Source organism: Arvicola amphibius, chromosome 13, assembly GCF_903992535.2.
Source record: "Arvicola amphibius chromosome 13, mArvAmp1.2, whole genome shotgun sequence".
In the NCBI taxonomy this organism is placed as follows: Eukaryota; Metazoa; Chordata; class Mammalia; order Rodentia; family Cricetidae; genus Arvicola; species Arvicola amphibius.
This window is the reverse complement of record NC_052059.1, coordinates 72,619,714-72,646,780: the sequence shown is the minus strand read 5'-3', so window position 1 is coordinate 72,646,780 and position 27,067 is coordinate 72,619,714. Positions and strand designations below refer to the sequence as shown.

Genomic DNA, 27,067 nt, shown 5'->3' with positions numbered 1-27,067 from the left:
GGTGTGGTGGCGCATGCCTTTAATCCCAGCACTCAGGAGCCAGAAGCAGGGGGATATATGTGAGTTCCAGGCCAGAACTACAGAGTGAGGCCCTGTCTGATAAACCAAACAGGCACACAAGAAGGATCATATACTCTTTTTATAGACTTCTTTCTAGAAACACTGAGACACACTAAAATGGGGCATAAAGGTCCCAGGCAGTGAAGCTTCAGCACCTCCATATAAAACCTTCCCTCTTCACAGGGAAGTAATAAAAGAGCTAGTAAACAGCAGAGGACAATTTTACAGACCAGAGTTGGGTAACGACAGGCAGATGGGTAACCCTGGCTATAGAAGAAAGAATAAATCATCAAATAGTTTTAAGATATAAAATACTGCCCGAATCTCATTCTGTAGTTGATGGAGGCATCTGTGATACTCCCGCTGGCTGGCCATTAATGGAACGGCACTATCAGCAGCTGAAATCCCGAGATCAAGCACTGCTGCTTACTGGGATATGCTCTACCTGGGGGCCTGTCATGAGGGCTTAAAATGTCCTTTTGCTAGATCCCAAGACCACTGATTTCCCATTAAGAAGAGGTCAGAGGAATACATCCCTAAAATACTCCCAGAAGGGCCGGGAGATCTTGGGCAGTCTTCCCGCTTCCCATCATCTCTCGTCCTAAAGCTGACAGTCACTTGTAGTGGACACTATTGTCTCTAAACAGTAGTTTGTTAACCTGAAGCTAAACTGCTTTTTACTTCTAGAGATCTATGCTCTATTTATTAATATAACAGGGCTTAGGGCTGCTTTGTCCCTTACCTTCAGGGGCTTAGGGTCCTAAGAAGGCGAAAACCCTGTAGACATACACCTTTAGCAGGAGCTCAGATCCTGACCTTGATTAGAAAGAACAGGTAGGGGAGCATAAACTGCCTTCCATTTTACACATGCAGCGTTTTAGCCCACTGCCAGCTGTTGGTAATTTCTTTGTAAACTTGCAGGAACAAGAGGAAACTCTGCCTGACTTGATGTCCCAGTGCCCAACAGGGGAAGCACATTCTCACAAGCACACCAGCATTTGCTTACATTTTCTTTAGCTGGTCTTAAAGAAAACACACACGGTCACCAAGAGTGCACTATAGGCACATTACTAAATCTGATGTGGAGTTCTTAAAAGTCAAAATGTGAGCCAGGAAAGCATTAATATCAGCCCTTAGAAAAGATGCCTGCAAGACAAAACAAAATGTTTTAGCTAGTATTTATCAGGTCTCTTACATACTAAAGAGTTTCTCTACTCTGGCATTAGATACAAAATTATCTTGTAAACAAGGATAATTTTTAAAAGTAAGCAATCTCACAACATGTATATCTAAGAGGATCCGGGTGTACTGGTCAGAACATCTCCTCTGACATACCTCAAAACCCACAAATGACTAACTATGGAACAGGCCTGGAAAGATGTGGCTCATGTAGGGAAAGTCTCTAACAAAGACCGGTTTCTGCTAAGTGCATTAGTATTCACAGAGGAACAACTCATTCCAGATGCACAGTTCTAGTCCCATACCAAGTAAGACCTCTGCTAACAGGAGAATATAGCTGAATGCCACACTTCTTTTTCACAAAACTTAATTACAAGAAGCTAGAACTGAGAAGCACAGACTCGAGTTCCCAAGTTATCAGATAAGAAAACAATGAAATTATTGTCAAGCATTAGCCAAAAAGGCAAACGTGCATTGAACTCTTTTAGGATGAGGTTAAGGAGAAGACATAGTGGGACAGACTAAACAACACAAAGAGAAAAAAAAGAAATTTAAAGAAGTGGAGGACTCTGAGCAGGGAAGTCAGGAACACAGGGTGATCCTGAAGAAGGGGCAAGGGGGTTGAAAAGATGGGTTTCCTGCAGCCTGGGCAGACACAGTCAGTACAGGCTTCAGCCACCTTCCCATCCTGTGTCACCCACAGACTGAATGCATGGCTGCCCTTCAGCTCAATCAGAAGTCAGCCTGATGTGAAAGAACCTCTTGGCATCTGAGATGCCACAGCCGCATGTGTGTTACCTGTGAGCACCTTTGTGACAGGGTTTAACATGTCAATTTTACATCAGATAATAATGGCCCCATGGCTGTAGCTCTAACACTCTGGAGCAAAGACAGGAAGATCACTTGTCTGGTCTGAAGCCTGTGGGCTATGTAGCTAAACCACCATTTAAAAAGTCCAAACAAACAAAAAGGTATCTGTGAATGAGATTAGATTCCTATACTTGGCCAGGGAAGGATTAGGCGGGGGCATAGAGAAGGCACGCGGTGTGCAGGCTCTGAGTATGAGCTCACTCACTACACAATCATCTCAGTTGGGTCCCACACTATATCCCCAAGGCAGAGGTGAAAAAAATCAACTATCAACTAGGGGCAACTCTGATGTCTATAAGCCTCAAATCTGGGGGGTGGGGTGATTTACTCTAGTGAGAGTCAAACTATAAAACTAATAGGGAATATCAACGCTACACAAATCACCATTAGATTAGGTTTATCCCTAGACTCCCTAACTACAAGAGCCACAGTGTGATGTGCTTGAAGCCTCCAGCAATTCCACCCTTAGTACACATCCAGGAGAAAGGAAAGCATGTGCTCACACAGAAGTTTGTACATATGGAGCAGCAGTGCACATGTGTAATCTAAACCTCAGGAGGCTGAGGTGGAGGGATCACAAGCTTGAAGACAGCCTGGGCACAATGTTCACAGCAGTGTTGCTCACAACAGCTACACCCTGACTGTGGGATCATCATACAATGAAAAGGAATGATCATGCTACAATCCAAACAAATTTGAAAACATTATGCTTAGCGAAAGAAGAAAGTCACAAAAGGCCAGTTATTACATGACTCTCTTCATGTTAAATGTCTAATAAGCAAATCCATAGAGACACAAAGTAGATTAGTGGTTGCCAGGGGCTGAGGGAAGCAGGCAATGGGCAGTGACTGCTAATGAGTATAGTGTTTCCCTCTGGGTGTTCTGGAACTAGACAATGGTGATGGTTACATGACTTTGTGGGTACACTAAACCACTGAGTTGAACACTAAAGGCATAAATTCACGCTGTGAATTATACTGCAGGAACAACAATGTTTTTATAAAGTTCCAGATCCACAGGAGTGTAGAAAGCCTGGTAGGGTGAGGGTGTTTGGGGGATTGACACAATGTCCAGAGGATACTAGTCTTTCCTTGGCAGAGGACTAGGAACACGACAGACTCCTGTGTGGCCGCAAACAAAGAGCACAGTCACGGATATGGGGACACAGTGGTCCTCGTCAGACTCACAGAAACTGAGCAGCTCCCAAAGTCCTGCTTACGGTTGTCTCCCCGTGCACTGATTATCAGAACAACTACTCTTTGGCCTTTTTTTTTCTTTTTTAATCACATTGAAGTTGTCCCAGCCTTTAAAGATATTCCATATTTCAAGGACATGGAGGATCAGGTGACAGAGCAGAAGCTGGTTTTCCCAAAACTGTTCAGTTACAGCCTTAGGCAAACAGGGTCACCTTGGGTAAGGCTAGAACTTGGTAACTATGCCATAATAATGCTGTCTAGTTTCAATTAAGGTGCTAAAACTCATTCCCACCACCTATACTCTTTTAGACCAGAGAATGAAAAGCCAGATTCTTGACACAGGTACACCCAAGCCCCACCTTCATGCCACGTGATTCGTGATTCAGCTCAAGTCAATGAAACAAAGCAGAAGCCTCTGTGGAGAGTCTCGTTTCCCCGGCACACAGCTTGTGCTGTTACCCTTGGACCCCCGCCCCTCACCTTCCCTACGGGAAGAGACAGGCAGAGCCTACACATGAAAAAGCTACTTCGTGAGAAGTGCGTGATAGAGGCGTCTATGTTGAAGACAGCGAAGCAAGCAGTTGTGGATCTCAGAGTTATGACACCAGGGGCGGCTGGCTCCAAGACACAGGTGCCTTGCTTGTCTAATATCCCATTTAAAAGCTCTATCTAACCCAAACATCTGAAAGGCTTCCTAAAAAGAGCTAAAAGGTCACTCAAGCTTAAAATTAGTGCTGTAATACAGCTTAAATGATACACTGGTCTCAGCCTTTTAAACAGGTATATGTTTAGTTCAGTTTTTTTTTTAAATAAAGGAAAAAACTCAAAGCTTCATTAAAATGTCATATACCTTTCTCAGAGATAATGTATTTTCAATCAACAAGTGTTTTTCCTCAAGGTTTCCAAAGACACTGGACTTTGCACAACAGATTTTTGAGGAAACTGAGGCCCAGAGATGCTATCAAAGAACCAGATGTGCAGAATTAGAATGAAAGAGCTAGTTGTACCCAAACCCAGCTGGAACCCATGGGCGCACGCTGCCTCTGCCTCAGGGATGTGGAGAATTGACAAACACCTTAACAGATGTGCCACTCAGGGTTCACACAGTGACACACACATGGCTTCAAGAACAAAAGCCAGGCATGATGGCACATGACTACAAACCCAGCACCTAGGTAAAGATACTTGCTGCCAAGTCTGATGACCCGAGTTCAGTCTCTAGATCCGACTCCTGCAAGCTGTCCTCTGGCTTCACACCTGTGCTGAGGCACTCAGTGTGCACACACAACGTACAGGAAATAAATAAAGGTGAAGAAAAATTAAACCAAACCAAAAAAAAAATTTTAAGTTTAAGATAGTAAGATTGTTTGTATATAAAAATGCATTTTTAAGTTATTTGTTAAGACTCTCCTCTCCTCTGCAGCCATCATCCCTCAATCCACAGAACTTAATGTCTACACTTTAGTGAAGATACTCAGTGGATCCACACTATTCAGTATCACAGGCCTGGGTTCTCTCTTACTTGATTAGCAAACTGCTTCCTACCCCTCTCGCAAGGTCAGCACTCTGGTGAGGAGACTCCAAAACTGATCTCCCCTCTCCTGCCCAAAGCCTGCCCTACAACACTGCACACATCTCCTTAATGGACATAACTCACACTTTACTTTTGAGACAAAACATCACGGTGTAGCTCAGTCTAAACTCAAACTCTCCATCCTCCTGCCTTAGTCTCCTGAGGGCTGAGACTACAGGCACGGGTCTGCACCAAGTCACACACACTCTGATCAAATACTACTTACCATCACCCAAACATGCACCCTCTGACCTTCCTATTTCCTCTCCCTAGAATGCCTTATCCATGTTACCTTTCTCTGTAAAACTTTCAAAACATCAATTCTCCTTCCTCTGCACTCCAAGGGGTTCTATACAATATTAACATGAGTTGGATACAGAGTCTCAACAGCTGACCACTGTGTGATATATAACTTATGCAGGTACTTGGTACACCTATGGCACATGATCAAGAGCATTCTACCACTCCACTGACCTACGTCTACTAAATGAATAGACAAGACCTACTTGATGAGTCTCTGTGAATAAGATAATAATAACCCCTTATTCTTAAAAAGGAATGCCTGCTGTGAACCACCTACCACAGACAAATCTGAAGTTTCCAGAGATTACTGTAGCTCCTTACAGAAATGTTTCTGCCAGGCGGCAGGGCTGCACTACTGCACTCCTAGCACTTGAGGGGGGAGGGGCCGTCAGGCCATACTGATCTACAGAGTTCTAGAACAATCAGGGCTCTTGTTAGACAGAGAAACCTGTCTCAAACAACAACAGCAAAATAAGTTGAGCAGTGATTTGATATTATCCCTTTGTAGGGGGTAAAATATGAGCAGCGTCCACTCAGAGGGTTTTACTAGCGTGAGACTTGATTTCAATACATGCTTATCTGGCTTGTTTAGATTTTTCTGTTACAGCACCACCATGCTTTATTTCTCTAACTGCCACAGCTTTAGGAGGAAGCAAGGAGCAGACTGCCAATACTGCCACTCACTCAGGATTACACAGGATGAGAGGCCCAAAAAAAAAAAAAAAAAAAATTGCCCCTATATTCAGAGGAAAAAAAAGGAAACAATTCTCTCCGCTTCAACATCTAGCTTCCTGTCTGGCTTCCTGACCTGACAATGGGAATTGTAGACGCTACCATCTTCCTTCCTCCTCAGCATCTAGAATATTTACAGATTAATTATTCATTCTAGACATAGGGCTTATCTATTCTTGCATCTTAATTATTTTTGAGGCTTTGAAAATGATTAGCTTATTAAACATATTTTAATAACCCAAGCAACCTAAAGTCACTCTGGAGATGCATGCACAGCTTAATCACATCCAGAGCAGCTAAAAATGAGCACGCACCGCAAAGTGCAGAAAGCCTTGGCCAAACTCATATAGTTTCTCAACTGTTCCCCTTCAAGTTATTCCAATATATTTACACAAACTTTCTGGAAACAATTGAGATTTCTCATTCATCTCTTTTTTCTTTCTTGGTAGGTGTGGGAGACGGGTGTTAAAACAAGGTTTAACACAGACTAGACTGGCCTCTTCAGACTCTGTCCAAGTAGCAGAGACTGGCCTTGAACTCCTGATCCTCCAGCCTCTACCTTCCAAATCTCCTGAGGACTGGCAGCATAACCACACCCAGATTTTTGTTTAGTCTTGTAGGGAAAGGGTCTAGCTTTGAATAACTCTGGGTGGCTGGAACTGACTAAGTAGTCCAGATTGGCATTGAACTGGAAGGAATCTTCGTGTGTGTGTGTGTGTGTGTGTGTGTGTGTGTGTGTGTGTTTGTAAATATAGCATATACACTGTGTCCATATGGGTATGCACTTCTCTTTATACACACTGAAGTCAGAGATGGGTGAAAGACATCCTTCCCTATCCCTCTCTGCCTTATTTCTTTGAGACAGGGTCTCTGCCTGGATCACATTTTTTCTGCTAGTCTGGCAGTCAGCAAGTTTTCATTCATTTGAGGTTACAGCTATACTTGCAGAACCAGGCCAGCTTATTACATGGGTGGTAGACTCCAAACACACACACAAACACACACACACACACACAAACACACACACACACACACACACACACACACACACTAAAAGTGCTTTACCCACAAAACCATCTCACAGCTCCCAAGCTCAAACATTGTGAGGAAGAACGGTTTGTATTCTGTCAATTATATTTTAAATAAACGCTGATTGGCCAGTAGCCAGACAGGAAGTATAGGTGGGGCAGGAAGTGGAGATGGGTCAAGGAGAACAGGAGAATTCTGGGAAGGAGGAAGCCCATTCCTTGGCAGTCATGACCTGGCCACCGAAGAAGCAAGATGTGACTGCCTCGTCGAAAAAGGTACCAAGCCATATGGCTAGCATAGACAAGAATATATATGTTATATAAGTTATAAGAATTAATAAGAAGCCTGAGCTAATGGGCCAATCAGTTTATAACTAATGTAGACCTCTGTCTGATTTCTTTGGGACTTAACGGCTGGGAAACTGGGCAGGACAGAACCCTCAGACAACACAAACACTTGGCTTTTAAATCATCTTTGTCACACACTGCCCTCACTGACACAACAATTTCACTTCTTTGCTATTTTGTTTCCAGAAACCCTTGTGTTTGGCTTTGTTTGTCTTGGAGTACAAGGTCTACCTAAATGGAAAACTATTCTTTAATTGCTACAGCAGCAAACCATTTCCAGGGCTGAAGAGACAGATCAGCAATTACAAGCACATGCCACTCTTGTTCAGTTCCCAGCAAACATCTGGGAGCTTACAACCACCTGTATATAACTCCAGCTCCAGGGAAGTCTGACATCCCTGGTCTCTGCACTCAAATGCATATAACCACACACAGATGCACACAACCACATAATTTTAAAAAGTATTTTTTTAAAAAATTAGTTTTCCCTTAGACCTGAAGATGCTTTACAAAGAATACTACAAAAACAAAAGCAGCTAGGGATGTAGCTCATTTGGTAATTACTTAGCATGATTGAAGCTCAGAGTTTGATTCCCCAGTGCCTTTTTGGATGGGTGTGGTAGCATAAGTCTAATAATCCTAGCACTCAGAAGGTGGAGACAGAAGTTCAAAGTCACCCTTGGAGGCATAAGGACTTCAAGACATCCTTGGAGTACATAAGACCTCAAAAAACAATCAAACAAACAAAGGCAACAGGGAAATAACAATGAAGTGAGAAGGGACAGGGTCTCAGGAGGGTCCACCTTCTCTGAAGATCTATATGTACTTAAAGTTTGGAAATGGAAACTGTGCCTTCATTTCCCGGCTGTGCAGACCCAAAGAATCACACAGAAACTATCTTAATTACAAACTGCTTGATCAATGGCTTAGGTATATTACTACCTAGCTCTTATATCTTAAATTAACCCACTTCTATTAAATCTGTATATTTCCACAAGGCTGTGGCTAAACAGTATGGTTCTGGCCATCTCTCTCCTCCCCTATCTCTACTTGGATTTCCAGCCTTGCTATATTCTGCCCTGCCATAGGTCAAAGCAGCTTATTTACTAGCCAATGGTAGTAAAACATATTCACGACATACAGAGGAAAATCTCACATCATCTCCCCTTTTCGGTCTAAATAAAAAGGATAGTTTTAAATTTATCATAGTAAAATTATATATGCAAAACAGTTATTAAGCAAGAATTATAGTTACAGTATTTAGTCCATTTACATTTGGCAAATTAAGGACACTCTATCATCTATCCTATCTTTGTGAGTCTAAAGTTTTATGTCTAATTTACCTTTCATCATAACTAAGGAAAACTGTAATTATAAGTGTCTAGTCTTCAACTTCATCAAAGACCCCAGAAGGATATAATATTACCTAAGTAAACAGGAAGTGCATTGTAAGCAACTTCCAAAGTTTTGAAATGACAGAGACAGCTCGCTGCCTGGACTTTCTTTTATATAATATTGGGGCATCCATCTTCAGCCTATAGGCCCATAATATCTGGCAGGAAATCTGAAGATCTGTTCTGCATACACAGGCATCTTGTCAGTCGTTTTCTTCTACAGCCTACAGAATGTCTGGCAGTTTCTTTGATGGAGCAGGAACCCTGAAGGGCTGTCTCACCTTCTTTAGGCAAGTTCAGCAGTCGTCTTTCTGTGGATCCCACATGTCCAGTTTATACAGCATACCATCCAGCAGTCTAGGCAAGGGCAGTTTCTTGCCCAAATGGCTAGCCTTGTCACATTGAAGGCAAATTCCATAACAAGTTTCTTCAATGCCCATCAACCTCTCTGAAATAATTGGTGCTGCCAGGAGCAGACATGTCTCACTGTTGAGAAAAGTCTAAGTTCTTAAAACATTTTAAATGCAATATTCTGTAGGTCTTTGAAGTGCTGAAGACTAACTGAAATGTATCTCTGTATATCTGGAAAAAAATTATCTCTGTATATCTAATTAACATGACTACAAATTTGATTATTATAAAAGACTATTAAACTGTAATTTTAAATGAGCTATAAGCATAATACTTTAAACAAGAATAAAAATATACATATAACAAAATTGACCTTAAATCTGTATCAATAAATCAGGATCCATACCAATGCTCTTTATATCATATCCTCCTTTTTTTATTTTTAGGAAGAGATGTACTGTGACCATTATTGTGGAACTCTTTGATACTACTACAATAGTTAATGCAAGAAAAAGACAAACATTTTTTCCAGTAGTGTATCAACTAGTAAGTTGCTTTAGTTCCTGTAAAGTAACCCTAACTAAAATCACTGATTCACAAAACAAATAACTACATGAAAGTAGAAGCAAGATTAGCTGGGGAGGGACAGGGAGTCCATGGGAGTGGGAAGAGTATAAGAAAGAGTAAGGGGGTAATAAATAAGATCAAGTGTGTGTGTGTGTGTGTGTGTGTGTGTGTGAAGAGAGAGACAGAGAGACACAGAGAGACACAGAGAGAGAGATGGGGGAAATGTCAAAATGAAGTATATTATTATGCATAACAGGCACATGCTAATTAAGAACTTCTAATAAGAGGCTAATGGGACGGCTCACTGGATGAGTCTCCAGAGGACCTAGGTTTGGTCCCCAGCACCCGCACAGCCATCCACAGTTCCAGAGGACCTAGGTTTGGTTCCCAGCACCCATAGAGCCATCCGCAGCTCCAGTTCCAGGAGACCCAACACCCTCTCTGGCCTCTGCAGTTACCAGACATGCACAGGGTGCTCAGACAGACATGTGGGCAAATATACCCATACACATATACATAAAAATAGTTTTTTAAAAATTAGTATGAAAAGGAAAATTAGTATTAGCTTTGGAAGCCAATCTATGTTTAAATGTATCAGCTCACAAGAAAGAAGCTACTCGTACTGTCCCTATTCCCTACGTAACAGAGCAGATGTGCTCAAAGAACAGGAAGCTGAAGCCTAATTTTCTACCATGATTTAAGAAGGGAAGCAGTGCTCATTTACATTTTCTGAGCTTTTCTAATAGTGGGCAATGCTGACACGAAACTACCAGGGTAAATATTTGTTCCTTTTCAGTTTATAAATTTCATGATGGTAAAATTCTGTGTATAGAGCTACTAATTAAAAAGGAGTCTATTTGCCTTGTAAGATGTTTGAGGCTGCGTATTTATTCTACATGAATAAAACGGTACACACAAGAAAGGAATAGGAATTAGTAATTTGAACTTTGTTGGTTTGATTTAACAAGTTCCTCTTGGGAATAAAAAGATTTCATTTGTCAAATCTAAGTGAGGCCTTTCAGAGAATGACCTGTGTGGGGGTGCAGCAGTGCAGAAAGAAGGACCATGTTCTGACCCCAAAAGGATGCAGCAGTGCAGTAAGAAGGACCATGTTCTGACCCCAAAAGGATGCAGCAGTGCAGAAAGAAGGACCATGTTCTGACCCCAAAAGGATGCAGCAGTGCAGTAAGAAGGACCATGTTCTGACCCCAAAAGGATGCAGCAGTGCAGTAAGAAGGACCATGTTCTGACCCCAAAAGGCAAGGAGGACACATGGCCAAGAAACAGCAAGTCAAATGTCTGAGGAATGTATTTTAGGGTCACAGCACCATGAAGGTCTCTCACTGCTCCAGGCTGTTTGATATGCCACCCAGGGAACTAGCCAAACAAAACTGATAACCAACCAGCCGTGTACATTTGACAGGCAAGGTATATATGGGAAATCTCTGTCCCTTCTAATAAAAGTTTGTGATGAACCTGAAAACTAACCCTAAATAAACAAGATCAACTTGAAGTCTCTCTCTCTCTCTCTCTCTCTCTCTCTCTCTCTCTCTCTCTCTCTCTCTCTCACACACACACACACACACACACACACACACTACATCTTGAGCAGAAAAGTAACGCCAAAGACAAGCAAATTTGCTAACTCTGCCCTACCAGACACACTCGGTACTTGCTGATTACAAAACCGATGTGGCGGTGACTATGAAGATGATTGAGAAAAAACTCACTGAGGACAACACAGGACAGTCAACAGCAGTCACCCAGCTAAGCTAATCATTTGCCTCCTTGAGACCGCAGGTTACCATGACATCAGAGATTTCTTCTACACTAGCCCTGTATCAGGCTTTCCAATTCTCTAAGGCAACTTAAAGAAACACATTTTAGGCCCTAGGAGATAATTCACTTGGTAGAGTGTTTGCTTAGCATGGATGAAACCTTGGGTTTGTTTGATACAAACGAAGCTTAATAGTATTTGACTATAATTCCATGACTATGGAAGCTAAAAAAGATTGACACAAGAGGATCTTGAGTTTGGGGTTACACCCTCTATCAAAAATATCAAAACCTTTATTTAGGAAAATTTGAAACATTAAAAAAGAAAAAAAAGTTGCAAGATTATTATGACAATCATAAGTGCTCCTAACTTTCACCTCTACCTCTCTTCCACCCTCCTTCCATTTGAGATTAAGTTGCAAAGACTGGTGTCTTAATTAACCCTATTTTTTAAAAAAAAGGCATACACCAATTAGTTGTCCAGTTTGTTCATGCCAAACAGCCCTGAAAACATACATACAAGTAACATTATATGTGGATTTAAAAGGTTCTGTGTGTGTGTGTGTGTGTGTGTGTGTCCAAGCACTATGGAAGTGGAGACAGAAAGGAATATGGCTTAGTGGAGAGAAGAATATAAGGTAGGAAAAGACAGGAGCTCTGAGCATTCAGTCTGAGAACAGAATACCCACTTTGGTCTGAGGATTCCGTAAAGGTAAAAGCTAGTCACTTGCTGCTCTGCTTCTCTGATCTTTCAGCATTTACCCCTATATCTGACTTGGGGATTTTATTAATAAAACCAATTAGAATTTGCACAACAAGTCTTCATATCCTAAATGGGTCTTCAAGTGTGGGGCATTTGATATCCATTCCATGAAAGAAATACATTATCTATTTTCCAGATTTGCAATTTCCTCAATACCAAGTGAGTGAGTACTTGCTGTATATGAAATGCACAGCCCCAGGAAGGAGTGTTCAGACTCCCTGGTAGGGGCTGGACTATTGTAGAGATTCCACCAGTTCAGTTGTGAACTTTGGAGCATTTCCAGCACTGATGCTCAATCTGTACTCCTGTTCATACACGGCCCCCACCCCAATCCCCTATTTTACTTAGCTGTCATGCCTCTCCATGGTTTTAAGAATACAGAATCAGTCATCTTGCCCCCAGTCTTACTCAACTGCCACTGTGCTCCTGCTCCGCTCTGGTATGGCCACGCAAGTGCCTTCTGTCTTCCTCAGACACACTGACTGCGCCGTTCCCATCACTGCCAATTCCCTTCGTGTCACCTAATACATCATGTATGTGAATTCTAGGAACAACATGGTTCAGAGGGGAAGTTCAATATGCCGACATGAGTAGGGGAAGAATAAAAGGCAGGGGGCAGGGAATGAGAATGGTCATTCAAATGGCTTCATTATGAAGGATCCACGCTGGCAAGTGTAGTCCATGAGCTCCCTTCTCCACAGGACAGGACAGTACGGTCACACATCAAGTTTAACATTCATCCTCAAGTAAGGTGCCAGGATTAATAAGAGGTTTATTAGCATGCTAGAATAAAGAATTTCAGAATGCTGGGGAAGAGAGCTCCTAAGTCCTACAGAGGAAACCTGGAGTTACACAGAAAGGCCAGATCTGGCTTCAGAAAACACAATTAACAATGTGGCCTTGACTGCCTGCAGGACTCAATTCCCTCTTATGTCAGTGGGGATAATGCCTACCCGTCCCCGTCCCCTTTGGCTCATCATTTGGCAGTTATTTTGTAGAGAAAGGACAAGAGGCTCCTGAGATGTGAGGAGGAAGCAAACCAGGTGCACAGATAAACATCAGGAACTACTCCACCACGTCACTAACAAGTCAGATTGTGTGCGCTTCCCAAGCAGCTAGCGTGGACTCTGAGCAGCTCACATGTGAGCGGCACACTAGTGGTCTTTGAAGATGACCACTGCTGCTTTGGGGGACACAGGCACTCCAAACACTGTGCAGCCGCTGCAGCACAGACTACATGGCTAGGTGTGGGATTCTGAACAAGCACTGGCTTAGCACATGACCTAAGGCCTTTTCAACTCGGAGACCTGAAGTTACTTTTAAAAACTGAATTAAATTGGGGCTGGAGAGAGGACTCAGTAATTAAGAACACTTGCTCTTCTTGCAGACGACCCAAGTTCGGTTCCCAGCACCCACCTGAAGGCTAACAACTGCCTGTAATACCAGCTTCAGAAGTTCAGAATCTTGGATGCCCTCTTCTGACCTCCTTGGGCGCCAGGTTCACATGTGGTTTTATATATGCATATATATGCATGCAGGCAAAACTGAAACGCCTTTTTCAACAAACAACTGATCTTAAACAAAATGAAAACTATCAAATGGATCCATTTAAAAGCGGCTGCTCTCCAACAGGGAGACACACCATGTCTCCGAAGAGCTTATAGTCATGCATCCTAATTAACACATGGAGAAGACAAACTGAAACATGTAAACTAAAGTCTGCTCTTGGGGATTTCAATTTTAGGCCTCATGTTAAAAATCTCTGTACATTAACTCTGACAGCATATCAGAAAACAAGACATATGTCTCCTGGTCACCCTAAATACAACCGCCAAAAATCATCCAAGTTTGAAAAAAAAAAAGTGTCTAGCTCTTTCTAAATAAGCCAGCAAATAACACAACTTGTATTCATACAAGAGGCCAAAAAGTCCTTTTCTTCATGGGGGAGGGAGCTTAAGAGGCAAAATGATCAGACACATGGGAATGTAAGGGCAGGCTGTAAAGGGAACTAAAAATATATGGTATAGTATGTTATTAGCTGTATTAACAGGCCCTAATAGGGCAGGTGTGGGGAATACCTCCATACTCTGGGGATGGGGGTGGGGGGCTAAAAGGACCAGGAGTTTCAAGAGTTCAAGGTCAGAATGGGCCCACCTCCAAAAATGGAAAATTACACTTAAAATAGAAAATAGTTATACAATGCCATAGTAATTTTGCTCAAAACAGAATGTTCATCAGCTACATGTATTCTTTGACTATACTTGTACAAAGAACATGAGTACAGATAAATCTAGAAGGGAATAAGCAAAAATAAAATATGTGGTAAGAAAAACAGTTGGTCAAACAGTGTTTGATACTCCAGGGTTTGGGGGAGGGCACAGTGAGTAAACATACTTGTCCTACAAGCAGGAAGACAGAGTCTGGGTCTCCAAAACCCAGGTGAAGTCAGGTATGGTTATACCAGTGTTTGGCCGTCATCTTAAGGTTCCTGCAGTAGGATGGAAGGTGGAGACAGGACGATACCCAGAGCTTACTGGCTAGAGAGCCTAGACACAAAGCAGTTAGCAAGAGACTCTGTCTCAAACAAGGTGAGGACTGAGACCTGAGATTGTCTCTGACCTCTGTATGTCCACCATGGCATGCATGTGCACACACACACACATGCACTTCTCAATATGTTATATAGTTTTCACCACAAGTAAGACTAACATGGATGTGGATTCTGAAGCCCTGAAGGAGAGCTTAGTTTGATTCCAACAGTGTGATCGTGAAGGAAGGCTGATGTTAACACAGCAGCAGGGCAGTAAGAAGTGTAAGTCTTGGACTCAGAGAACCCTGGACTCCATATGCCCAGCCCTAATTAGTATGTAATACTAGACAGTACTGAGCCACCCTAGGGAGACGTTCTCTTGCCTTTAAAGTAGAGCTAATAAGCCCTACCTGAAAGTTATGAGAATACAATAAAAAAATATGTAAAAGACACCAAAATAAATAAATAAATAAATAAATCAAAAACAAAAAATAAAAAAGAGACCAATTCCACTGCCTAGAAGAATGTGTGCTTAATAAATACATGCAGATAGGATCATGACTAGGGGACAGCTCTGGAGGAAAAGATAGACTTCCAATCCAAGGTATAAGAAATGAGCAAACAGGATAGCCGGATGTTCCTCCTTAAACACCAGAGTAGTTTCTCTGTGACAACAACCAGGCCACTCACAATACGCTCTAAAGAACCAAATAAATCATTTACAGAAAAATTCTCCTAGAAGGGCACTAAGCCATTCAATTTCAGCAATAATAATAATAATAATAATAATAATAAGTATTATCCCCCTTACTTTAAGAGTGAGGTTCCCAAGCATTTGGAGGCTAAGGCTGGACTATCTTTAGTTTGAGGGCAGTCTACTGTATAAGGCAAGACCTTGTTTCAAAAAGGAAGAAGAAAGAAGAGGAAAAGGAGGAGAAGTAGCAGCAGCAGCAGCAGCAGCAGCCTCCTGAAATAGTTTTCAGACTGAGAAAACTCCATATAAAAGTGACAGACTGCAAGCAAAACAACCCTTAAGCCCAAAGTTCTACAGCTAGAATTTGCAAACAGATGGTAACAGTAAGGCAAGCTTTGAGTTCTAGAATAGTTGATAATAAACTCAAAATAAAAACAATTCCGTTATTCCACCATGATCTTCAACAGAGATTGCGATAAAATTAGGATGCTTCTGGCATCAAATATTATGAAAGCATATTGTCTTCAACTTACTACATTAGGTAAAAGTAATTTTCTCTTAGCAAAATGATAAGTCAATTTTAATTATTCAGTATAATTGAGCAAAAGTAAAAACAAAATTTTTTTTTGCTGTTGTTCATTTCTTTCCATGAGAACACAAAATAGTGTTAGAAGGGTAAGAACGCTTTCAGCATTGCTTTGTTGGACACCTGGATTAGAATGACTACCCTTTCAGACAGTCTTTGTGTTCCCAAGTCCCCAAACCAAGCCACCCCAGCAGCCGCTCACTGACCAACCGCTCTGCAGAATTCAGCGGACGACAAAAGGTTACCTTAATTCAGTAAGACAATCGCACGCAGTGCCCCACCACCCAGAGTCTCGCCATCTGCAAGGCGGCAGAGCCAAATGCCTATAAAACAACTGGCAGTAGGCAGACATGTCCTCATGTCCCTTGTGCCAACCAAACTTCCCTTAGCAACAGTTAAAAAGAAGTTGAACTTTAAAAAAATTTTTTTTTAAAATCTCAAGATATCATGATCCAAGAACTTGTTAGTAAGTTATTTTGAGTGCCACTGAGGTTTACAGGCCAGATGGGAGATATGTTTTATTCAGCTGAGTCTTGTATGGGGATAACAAAACTCAAGGCAGACACGATCTGGATCTTGTCATTGTTCAAGGACCTTCCAAGTAACAGCAGAAACTCAGTAGGTATGTGTATCCACGTGTATGTGTGTGTGTGTGTCTACAGAACAACTTCAAAGCAAGAGTCAGGAACAATGTAGGCTACAACATGACATCTCTACACCCAGACACCACTCAGCTAAACACAGTCTATCCGTAGTTACTAAATTACTGAACAATGACAATAATTCAATGCAGAACAGAACTTACAAAGCGGCACTACAAAATGAGTTCAGTACCGAAGTTTCTTTTCCTAACATTACACTTACACCTGATGTAAAGTGTCCAAAGAGTGGGATTTCTTCACTGAGTGAAAAGGTTGCTTCCTTTTCAGTTTTCCTTCATAGGAGAAAAAGTCTCAGTCTGGTAGTAGTATATCCTGAACACCTCTTTACTTGTTAATCTTGAGAGTAGGCCTTAGGTTCAGAGCCTTGGCAGACGATACTCAATTATAATTCAATAAACTATTTTAAATAATAACATTTACAATTAACTTCTATTTATGGCAAAAAATGCTTATGAAAACATTATAGACTCATTTTTCTGTAGGTAAAGACAGTAAGGCAACTTAATTTTTTTATTAACGTTATGTGTATATGTGTGCAAGTACTCTCTGTATGTATGGAGGCTGGAAGATAACTTGCAGGTGTCAGTTCTGCCCTTCTCATATCATATGGATTCCGGTATCAAACTCTTCCTCAAGCTTGGTAGCAAGTGCCTTTTTACCTGCTGAGCAGTACCTCCAGCCCCAATTTCATTTTTTAAATGCATACTCTGTTATATCGACTTTCCAATGTGTAGAAAACCCATCGACCCTACAGAACACTTGTAATATAGCAAACTCTCCTAGACCTTTCCCTAGGCTCTTTCTGGTTAGTCACATTTCTACCTCTTACCATTAAGCCTTTACTTCTTATATGCACACCCATTATTTATTCACGCTGTAATCTTTGCTGAACCACCTGACAGTACACTTCAGACATGCCAACACTTCAGTATGAAGCAATTTAGGAGGCATCTCCTAAAATGCCATCACCACACTGAAGAGCATGACCACTAATGCCATTAACTTTCCTTAGTGATCGGGTTCAAGGTCACAGGGACACAATTATCACCCAATCATTGTTCATGCTTTTTTATATGCATGCTCAGTGGTTGAAGATGCATTTGTAAGCTACCCTAATTCGGCCACCAGTGCAAATGTGGAGTAGCTTACAAATGCCTCTAACTCTGGCTCTACGGGATCCTATGCCTTTGGTCTTTGTAGGCCCTTATACTTAAATATGCATAACCCACACACACATATACAATTAAAATCAAATAAACTTAGCCCTGCATGCTGATACATGCCTTTAATCCCAACAAGGCCAGGAGATGTAGATTACGGTCTACATAGAGTTCAGGTCATCCAGGATACATAGTAAGACCCCAAAACTTAAATAATTAAAATTTAAAAATTTAAAGCCATTAGAAAAAATGGGGCAGGGGAGGGGAGAGACCACAAAATGGAAGGCCTGGCTTATAATAAGAAAAAAAACAAACCTAGGAATTAGTTTAGTAGCACTTGTTAAAGCGACCCACACAGCTATAGTCTCAGACTCAGACCAGAAGGACAACAGCAATGGTTATCTGTCTAAAACATATGGGCAAGATGTGGGGCACGTGTGGGGCACGTGTGGGGCACGTGTGGGGTTTGCTGCAAAATAATGCAGTAAAAGCAGAAAGGGAAGCCATGGTGCTTAGGAGCCGGTTTTTATCCTTGACAACGAGCAACGCTGTTCTTGATGCTTACTCAAAAATAAAAATTCATACAGGAAGACATTCTAATTGAAAACATAAAATGGAAAGCTCTACCCTTTATTCAACATTAGACTCGTTCCTACAAAAGAGGTCATTCAAGCACTGAATTATCATTCAGATCTTTCGAGGCTATGGGGGAAAATAAACAAGCACAGTTATCCAGGAAAACAGCAATAAGGGAGCATGGTTTACCAGGTAATAAAACACACTCTCAAGCTACAGATGCTAAAATCCTGTGGCACAGGTGCACAAAAGAGAGTGTAAAAATAAACTCAAACATACATGTTTAGTTTATGATAAAGATGGAACTTCATATACAGAAGAATAAAGAAATTATTCAATGAATGGTAATGGGACAGCTGGGCTGCCATCTGAAAAGATAATAAAGTAAAATTGGATTCCTACCCCATTCCTTAGAGTAAAATAAACTACAGATGGATCAAAAGCTCAATAATAAAAAGTGAAAACAGAAAAACATTGGGAGAAATAAGTCGAATTTGTTTTTCTTGTTATCTTGCAGAACAGGCCAGTGCACAAAATGAAGCTTAGAAGCCATAAAAGAGATACGATTGTTTTTCAGCAGAGAAATAAAATAGAATTTAAAGCGTATATGCATGCCCTCTGACCTGACCACTGAACTCAGGGACGCGCCCTACAGATGTGTGAAACATTAATATATAAACATAATGGATAGAAAAAGGCATCAACCCACTAGAGCATATTCTTGATTAAAAAGAATATACATGCTTCTATGATTTGTCCGACCTCTAATATCACATGCTCCATGAAACAAACATGAAAAGCTGTCTTCTGTACAGAGTACCTTTGAGAAATCAGAAAATAGATTGTTAATATTGCTTACTTCTGGGGAGAATGACTGGCTGTCCACAAGACAAAGATGGCTTACTTCTTAGCATCTACCTATCTATTAGTTGCTAATAGTTAGTGGGATTTTTTGGTTTAGGTTTTTCTGAGATAGGGTTTCTCCGTATAGCCTCGGCTGTCCTGAAACTCTCTCTGTAGACCAGGCAACACCTGCCTCTGCCTCCCAAGTGCTGAGATTAAAGGTGTGTGCCACCACCACCATGAGGCTTCCATTAATGGTTCTGAAAATACATCATTTGATGAGTAGGTGTGTGTCGTGGAGGGAAGGAACAAAACCAAGATTTCAAAGTAAGGAAGTACTACCTCTAAGCTATTTATACTCAGCCCCTCAAAATAAAATTTGAAGCACCAATTTCTTTAAAAAGAAAAAAATTAAAATGAGCTGGGTAAGCCAGGCAGTGGTGGCGTACACCTTTAATTCCAGCACTCAGAAGACAGAGGCAGATGGATCTCTGTGAGTTCAAGGATAGCCTGGTCTACAAGAGCCAGTTCCAAGACAGGTTCCAAAGCAACACAGAGAAACCCTGTCTGGGGGTGGGGAGAAGCTGGGTATAGTGTTGTACACCTGTGATCCCAGCACTTAGGAGGTACAGAAGGACAGAGAATTCAAGGTCATTCTTAGCTATATCAATCATCATGGGCAACATTAGACCCTGTCTCAAAATAACTAAAATAATAATAAAATCATGAAAGTGTTTTACTTTGTTAAACATATTGATTGTAACAACAAATTGTTTTGAATCTGTCCGTGTGTGTGTGTGTGCGTGTGTGTGTGTGTGTGTGTGTGGTGGGGTGGAGCATGATACTGGGGAATGGGCCCAGGGATCTGAGCATGCTTGGCAAGTACTCAATCACTGAACTATATCCTCAGATCTTTTTGCTGTGGGACAGCATTCCTGTACCCTGTAAAGATTTGTCAGTTGTATTGGTTTCATAAAATGCTGATTGGTCAGGAAGTATAGGCAGGTTGACCAGAACAGGAGGATTCTGGCAAGAGGAAAGGCTCAGTCTGCAGTCGTCACCCAGACACAGAGAAATGAAGATGAGAATCCCTCGCTGATAAAAAGGTATCAAGCCACGTGGCTAACACAGACAAGAATTATGGGTTAAGATGTAAGAATTAGGTAATAAGAAAGCCTGAGTTACTAGGCCAACCAGTTAATAATTAATGAAGACCTCTATGTGTTTCTTTGGGACTGAACAGTTGCAGGACCAGGTGGGAGAGAAACCTCAGTTGACAATCTTTTTTATTTTAAGACAGAGTTTCAGGCTAGAGAAATAGTTTACTGTTTAAGAACACTCTCCCAGAGTCCAATTCCCAGCATTCACAATGTGTGGCTCAGATCACCTCTAACTATCTACCTCCACAGGAGTCCAACACCTCTGGTTCCTGTGCGTACATGCGCACGTGTGCTCACACACACATGCACACACTAAAATTGATCTTTTTGGGGGAAACGGTCTCATAAGTTTCCCAGGATGGCCTTGAACTTAACGACCCCTGCCTCAGCCCCCTAAGAAGCTGAGACTATAGACCTATACTACATGGTTGATGTAGGATGTCCTTCTGTATGTGTTGCTTTTATTGGTTGATAAATTAAGCTGTTTTGGTCAATGGCTTAGAGAGTAAAGCTAGGCAGGAAATCCAAACAGAGATATAGAAAGTAGGGGGAGTCAAGGAGACATCATGTAGCTGCCAAAGGAGACAGACACCGGAACCTTACCAATAGGCCACAGTCTCATGGGGATATATAGATTAATAGAAATTGGTTATGTAAGAGCTAGCTAGTAATACGCCTAAGCTATCGGCCAAACAGTGTTGTGATTAACATAGTTTCTGTGTTGTTATTTGGATCTGGGTGGCTGGGAAACAATTGAGCAACCTCTGTTTATGAATATTAAAACTCTGTTTTTTTAAAAAGATTTATTTTGTGTGTATGAGTGTTTTGCATGCAAGTGTATATGTGTACCATGTGCACGCCTGGTACCTGTGGAGGTCAGAACAGAGTGCCAGATCCCCTAGAACTGGAGTTAAAGATGACTATCAGCCACCAAGTAGGTATTAGAAGCCAAATCCCAGTCCTCCACAAGAGCAACAAGTATTCTTAACCTCTGAGCCATCTCTCCACCCCACTAGAACTCAGATTTTTTTTTAAAGATTTACTTATTTATTATGTATACAACATTCCTTCCATGTATGCTTGCATGCCAGAAGAGGGCACCATTTCTCATTATAGATGGCTGTGAGCCACCATGTGGTTGCTGGGAATTGAACTCAGGACCTCTGGAAGAGCAGTCAGTGCTCTTAACCTCTGAGCCATCTTTCCAGCCCCTAGAACTCAGATTTTTAAAAGAGGATTTTGAAGCCAATAAGGTCCAGCTTATTGGGTCTTTTATTTTAACAAGGTCTTTTATTTAGCCTAGGCTAGCCTTAAACCCATCTTATAGTAGATACTAACCTTGAGCTCCTGATCTCCTGATTCCACCTCCTCTACACAGTATTATGGCCACAGAAATTTGGAGCCAGGAGCTAGAGACCCAAAGTCTTATCTATCACCTCCGAACAGACAATGAAAGTAACACTCAGTCCCAGCACTCAGGAGGCAGAGGCAGGTGGATCTCCGTGAGTTCAAGGTCAGCCTGGTCTACAGAGCTAGTTCCAGGACAGGATCCAAAGCTACAGAGAAACCCTGTCTCGAAAAACCAGGAAAAAAAAAAAAGAAAGTAACACTCCCCCTCCGTCTGCCTGGGCCTCAGCTCTCCACACTTTTATTTAGTGTGTCTCCCAATGCACAGAAGCCCTGATGTGTGAAGTCTATGTTGGTTTTAACGAATCGCTACGTTAACAATTCTAAACACAGACAGCAGAGCTGACTCAGCATTTAGGGCACTTAGCACTGGGATATGGGTCTCAGCAACCATATCAGGAGGCTCAAAACTGCTTCTAACTCTAGCTCAAGGGATCTGATAAGGAGATGGCTCAAAAGTTACAAACACATGCTGCTCTTGCAGAAGTCCTGGGTTCAGTTCCTAGCATCCCCAAAGCAGATCACAAATATCTGTAATTCCAGTTCCATTGGTCTCATACTCTCTTTTGGCTTGTGTAGGTATGCACATTGCACATTCACATATGCAAGCTAAATATTCATATTCATAAAATAAAATAAATTAAAAAGATACCTCAGCAGATAAAAAGTGCTTGCCTTGGCCCCCAGCACCTACAATGGAGAGGACTGACCCCCTCAAAGTTGTACTCTGACCTCTACACATGTATATGTTGTAGTATGCGATGTACCTACACTCACACACATACATCATCCACATACACAATACTAATAAATTATAAAACTTTCAGCCACTCTGAAGATGAAGATCACCATGTTAGTCACTTAAGAAGGATTCACAGCTGTGCATCTTGACATGTTTCAACTGGCTTTTTTTTTTTACCATTTAAACACGGTTTCTTTCTGTGACTCCCACAGGGCCCAGCACAGTGCTTTGCTCATGATGTGAACAGATGCGGTGAGCAGATGCACTACAGGCAGCCCGGGTACCGAGAGTCGTGTGCCAGCTCCAGCTCTGCCCATGTAGAGGTCACCCCTTCCTCTGGTCTGCTTGTTTCTCTCTGAGATTTACCTATAGCAAATCTCATGGCCATGTAATATTACATGGGTCATATAATATTATTTTGTAAACTTCCTTGTTTTTATTTTTTGATTTTTGAGACAGGGTCTCTCTGTGTAGCCCTGACTGTCCTGGAACTCCCTCAGTAGATTAGGCTTGCCTGGAACTTAGAAATCTGCCTGCCGCTGCCTCTGCCTCCCCAGTGCTGGGGTTAAAGGCATATGTCACTACACCTGGCTTTATCTGTAATCCTAAAAATATTACAGTGTGTTCAAATGAGTATCTCCTTGAACGGTTTCTAAGATCATCAAATATAATGTGAACTACTAAGCACACACACTTGATAAGCACAAACACAGGGTTTTCAGCCATGCCTGTTTGCTCTCATTGAATGTCATAGTCTAGGTAGTTAATTTAAAAATGGTCCCCCACACAAATAATGGACTTCAGGAGGACTGGGAATTTTTTCACAGGATATACATGAGTAATAAAAAAAAAAACTAAAAAGTATTGCATTCAGCCATAACTATTTATTTTGTTTTGCTCTGAATTTTTGAAATGCTTACAAAATACATCCAATTTGCACCTGATCAGTGTTCTCCAAGCTGCCTGCAGGCTTGTGTTCATACATTAGTAAGATTTATTGCTAACCAACACACCATGCTAAATTGAAATCAAGATACTACACAATTTTCCAATACAGCGGTGATTTTATAAGCTGGCATAAACGCTTTGGGGGGATGTAATTATTAGTATCGTGTTGTATTTCAGTAGCCGGTGGAAATTGAGATAAGCTGGAAGGTTTCAGGAGGTCAGAGCTCATCAGATGGGAAGATCATAGCTTTTATCAGTTCTGGAAAGCACACTGATAGGCTGGTAACTAAACAGTCTTCAACTGGCAGCATTTGGGATTTCCAAAGCATTTCTGCTAAGGGCAAAAACTGGGAAAGATGCAGCTGCACTGTGAAAGAAAGGGGGACTCCGGCCCCTGCCCCGCCACCCCACTTTATTTGCTGTTTACTTCTCTGAAATTTTCCAAAGAACAAAAGAAACACAGACACCTGTGTGGTTTCTTTTCCGACTGTTCAGAGTCCTTGACTGAGGGCTTAAGGTTGAAATAACAGACATGAAATGCTTCAGAAATTGCTTAGTCTCTAAAATGTCACTGAAAACTGGGCACAGTAGCACGCACCATTGATCCCAGCCCTCTGGAGGCAGAGGCAAGTAGAGCTCTGCGAGTTCCAGGCCAGCCAGATCTACTACCTGGTTTATAGAGGGAGTTCCAGGCCAGCCAGAGCCAACAGTGAGACGCTGTTTCAAAAATGAAGTTTCTGAGCCTGGCGATGATAGTGCACACTTTTAATCCCAGCACTCAGGAGGCAGAGGCAGGTGGATTTCTGTCAGTTCGAAACCAGCCTGGTTTATAAAGTGAGTTCCAGAGCAGACTCCAAAACTACAGAGAAACCCTGTCTCGGGGTGGGGTGGGGAGGTTTCTGAAAAGCCAGTCTTATTAAATTGTTTACCTGCTGAGATAGTTCAGGTGCTAAAGCGGTTATGTGAAAACCTGAGTTTGATCCCTGGGTTCCACCATGCAGATTTCTGTGCAAGCCACACCTACACACATGCACAATAATAAAAACTTTTCATTTCTAAAAATAGTTTTTACATATATTTTTTTTAGTGAGGAATATGGGCATGCGTGTGAGGTGAAGAGGACAACCTGCAGGAGTCGGTCCTTCCTAGCACGTGAGCTCTCGGGCCTGAACTCCAGTCCTAAGGCTTGGCAGCAAGGGCCTTTACTTTACCTACTGACGCTGTCAGTAGACTCTTATCTGTTTGATTTTAATGTGTTCTGTGGGTATTCAGCTGAAAGATCCTCTTCAACTTTAAATATATTTCTCAAAAAACATTTTAATTAGATTTTACATCACATGCCTTTAACATGAGAGCTTGGGACACCAAAGTACGAAGACTACAAGTTCATGGCTAGCCTGGGCTAGAAGACCTATCTCCAAAAACAGAAACTGTTTAAAGTACCCAAAGTCCTACTCTTTAATACTCTGCTCTGGGGTGGGGAGTAGCTCGGTAAGGTGTGTGCGGACCCAGCAAGCAGAGGATCTGAGATCTGAATTGTTTTCTCAGAGCACTAAAGCTAAGATAGGAGGCATGTGAGGTCTAGGCCAGCCTGGGCTACACACTCCAGATTCCCGAATACCCGAAGCTGCAGAGTCAGACTGCCTCAAATCCTACTCCAGCCCCCAAATTTTCTAAACTTCACTGGTAAATCCATTTCTTGTTAGTAAAGAGACCAGCCAGGGGCAGAAGCCAGCCCTGCTCACACCTATAGTAATCATCCAGGAACATAGAACTCAAGACCAGCCAACTCTAACTCCTGTAAAATGACCCATTCTTCTCTAAGCAGATTCTACTGTACTATTCGATCTGAATTAGGTAAACCACTGTGCAGCAAGCCAGCAACACGATGACCACCCCACAACATCCAGACTTCCTAATGCTCAGAACTTACGTTGTCTCTGTCAACTCGGTAACCTTGCAGATAGGAATAAGGTCTTCACGTGGGCTTTTAACTCTTTGTTTGTTTGTTTATTGTTTTGCTGAGACAGGGTCTCACTACAGAGCCCAAACTCGCCCTCAATCTGAATCCTCTTGCCTTGGCCTCCTGACTGACAGGATCACAGTCATGCCCCACCACTCCCAGTTAAGGACTCTGATGGGAAAAGGCTAACCAGTATTAGCCAAATGAACCCATTCTAATACCATGCATCCTTTAAAGCCAAGCACTTGATGACAGAGAAGGGAATCATGATTCCAACCAAGTCAACAGCCTAGAAGCTGGGAACAGAAGCAAGGAAACAAGACTCTGCTAGAGTGTTATGTTAGCCTCTGTGGCTGTCATCCTCCACCAGATGACAGGCTGCAGTGCTTCAAATGCTGAGTTTCTGTGAAGAAAGCAGTGATGGAAAGGCCACACACTGAGTGAACGGTTACTCACATGGTCTCAAGAATGCGCTGAGTGCTTACTAATCACAAAAGGAAGATCTAGATGCTCCAAATGTACCTCTGTAGTACAGTGCTTATAGAGCATTCAGGAGGCCCTAGGTTCAAATCCCCAGTAAAATTACCAACTGAAGATATCCTACAAGACAACTCTTCAAAACTGGCAATGTCTCCTGAAATAGTGGGAAAGCTGTTCCCTACTCAGTCATAATGACCAAATGCAACTGTGAACTTTGCTGACTCCTGGGTCCTAAATCAGGTTCATTAAGGTTCATTGGAGAAAATAAGGATTATTGGGTAAACACTCTGACTTCACTGTTGAAGTTTTTACCTGAGTGACAGCATTGCACTATACAGGATGATTTTATTCCTAACAAAATATTTAAGGATATAATGTAATAAAGTCTGTCGCTTACTTTCCAAAAGTTCATCCAAACTTAATTTCTGTTTGGTTTGTTGTTGTTGTTTTGTTTTGAAACAGGGTCTGTCTTTATGCAGCTCTAGCTTACCTGAAATCTGCATATAGATCAAGCCTGCCTCTGCCTCCCAAGTGCTGGGATTAAAGGCTTGAGCCACTAATCTGGGTTCAAAAATTATACATATATACATTCATTTATTCATTCTCTCTTTCTCTCTAGAAAAGGAAAGAATACAGAGTATAATGTTAACAGTTGATGAAGCCATGTGAAAAAAATGTGACATTTTAATCAGCTAGCACAATTTTTTTTAATTTTTTTAAATTTTTCCATTGAATTATTTACACTTCCTTCCCTCCTCCCAATCCCCTCCCGCTCCCCCAAACCCCCTCCTCCATGTCTAACCCTGCTTGAAAGAGGGCAGGGAACCCTGCCCTGTGGGATGTCCAAGGCCTCCCCCCCCATCCAGGCCTAGGGAGCTGAGCATCCATATAGACTAGGGTCCCAAAAAGCCAGAACATGCCGTAAAAACAAGACCCAGTGCCTTTATCAATGGCTTCTCAGTCAGCCCCCATTGTCAGCCACAATCAGAGTCTGGTTTGATCGCATGCTCATTCAGACCCGGTCCAGCTGGATTTGGTGAGCTCCCATTAGAACAGGCACACTGTCTCAGTTGGTGGACCAACCCCTCGCGGTCCTGACTTCTTTGCTCATCTTCTCCCTCCTCCTGCCTTTCAACTGGACCTTGGGAGCTCAGTCCGTTCCTCTGATGAATGACA

General features: G+C 41.9%; 1 protein-coding gene across 11 annotated transcripts in view; it reads right to left on the bottom strand.

The window, feature by feature from the left end:
* The window catches only part of Kat6b (lysine acetyltransferase 6B), a 192,543-nt gene that overhangs the window by 128,630 nt on the left and 36,846 nt on the right, over positions 1-27,067 (bottom strand). The gene's annotated exons all lie outside the window — the stretch shown is intronic.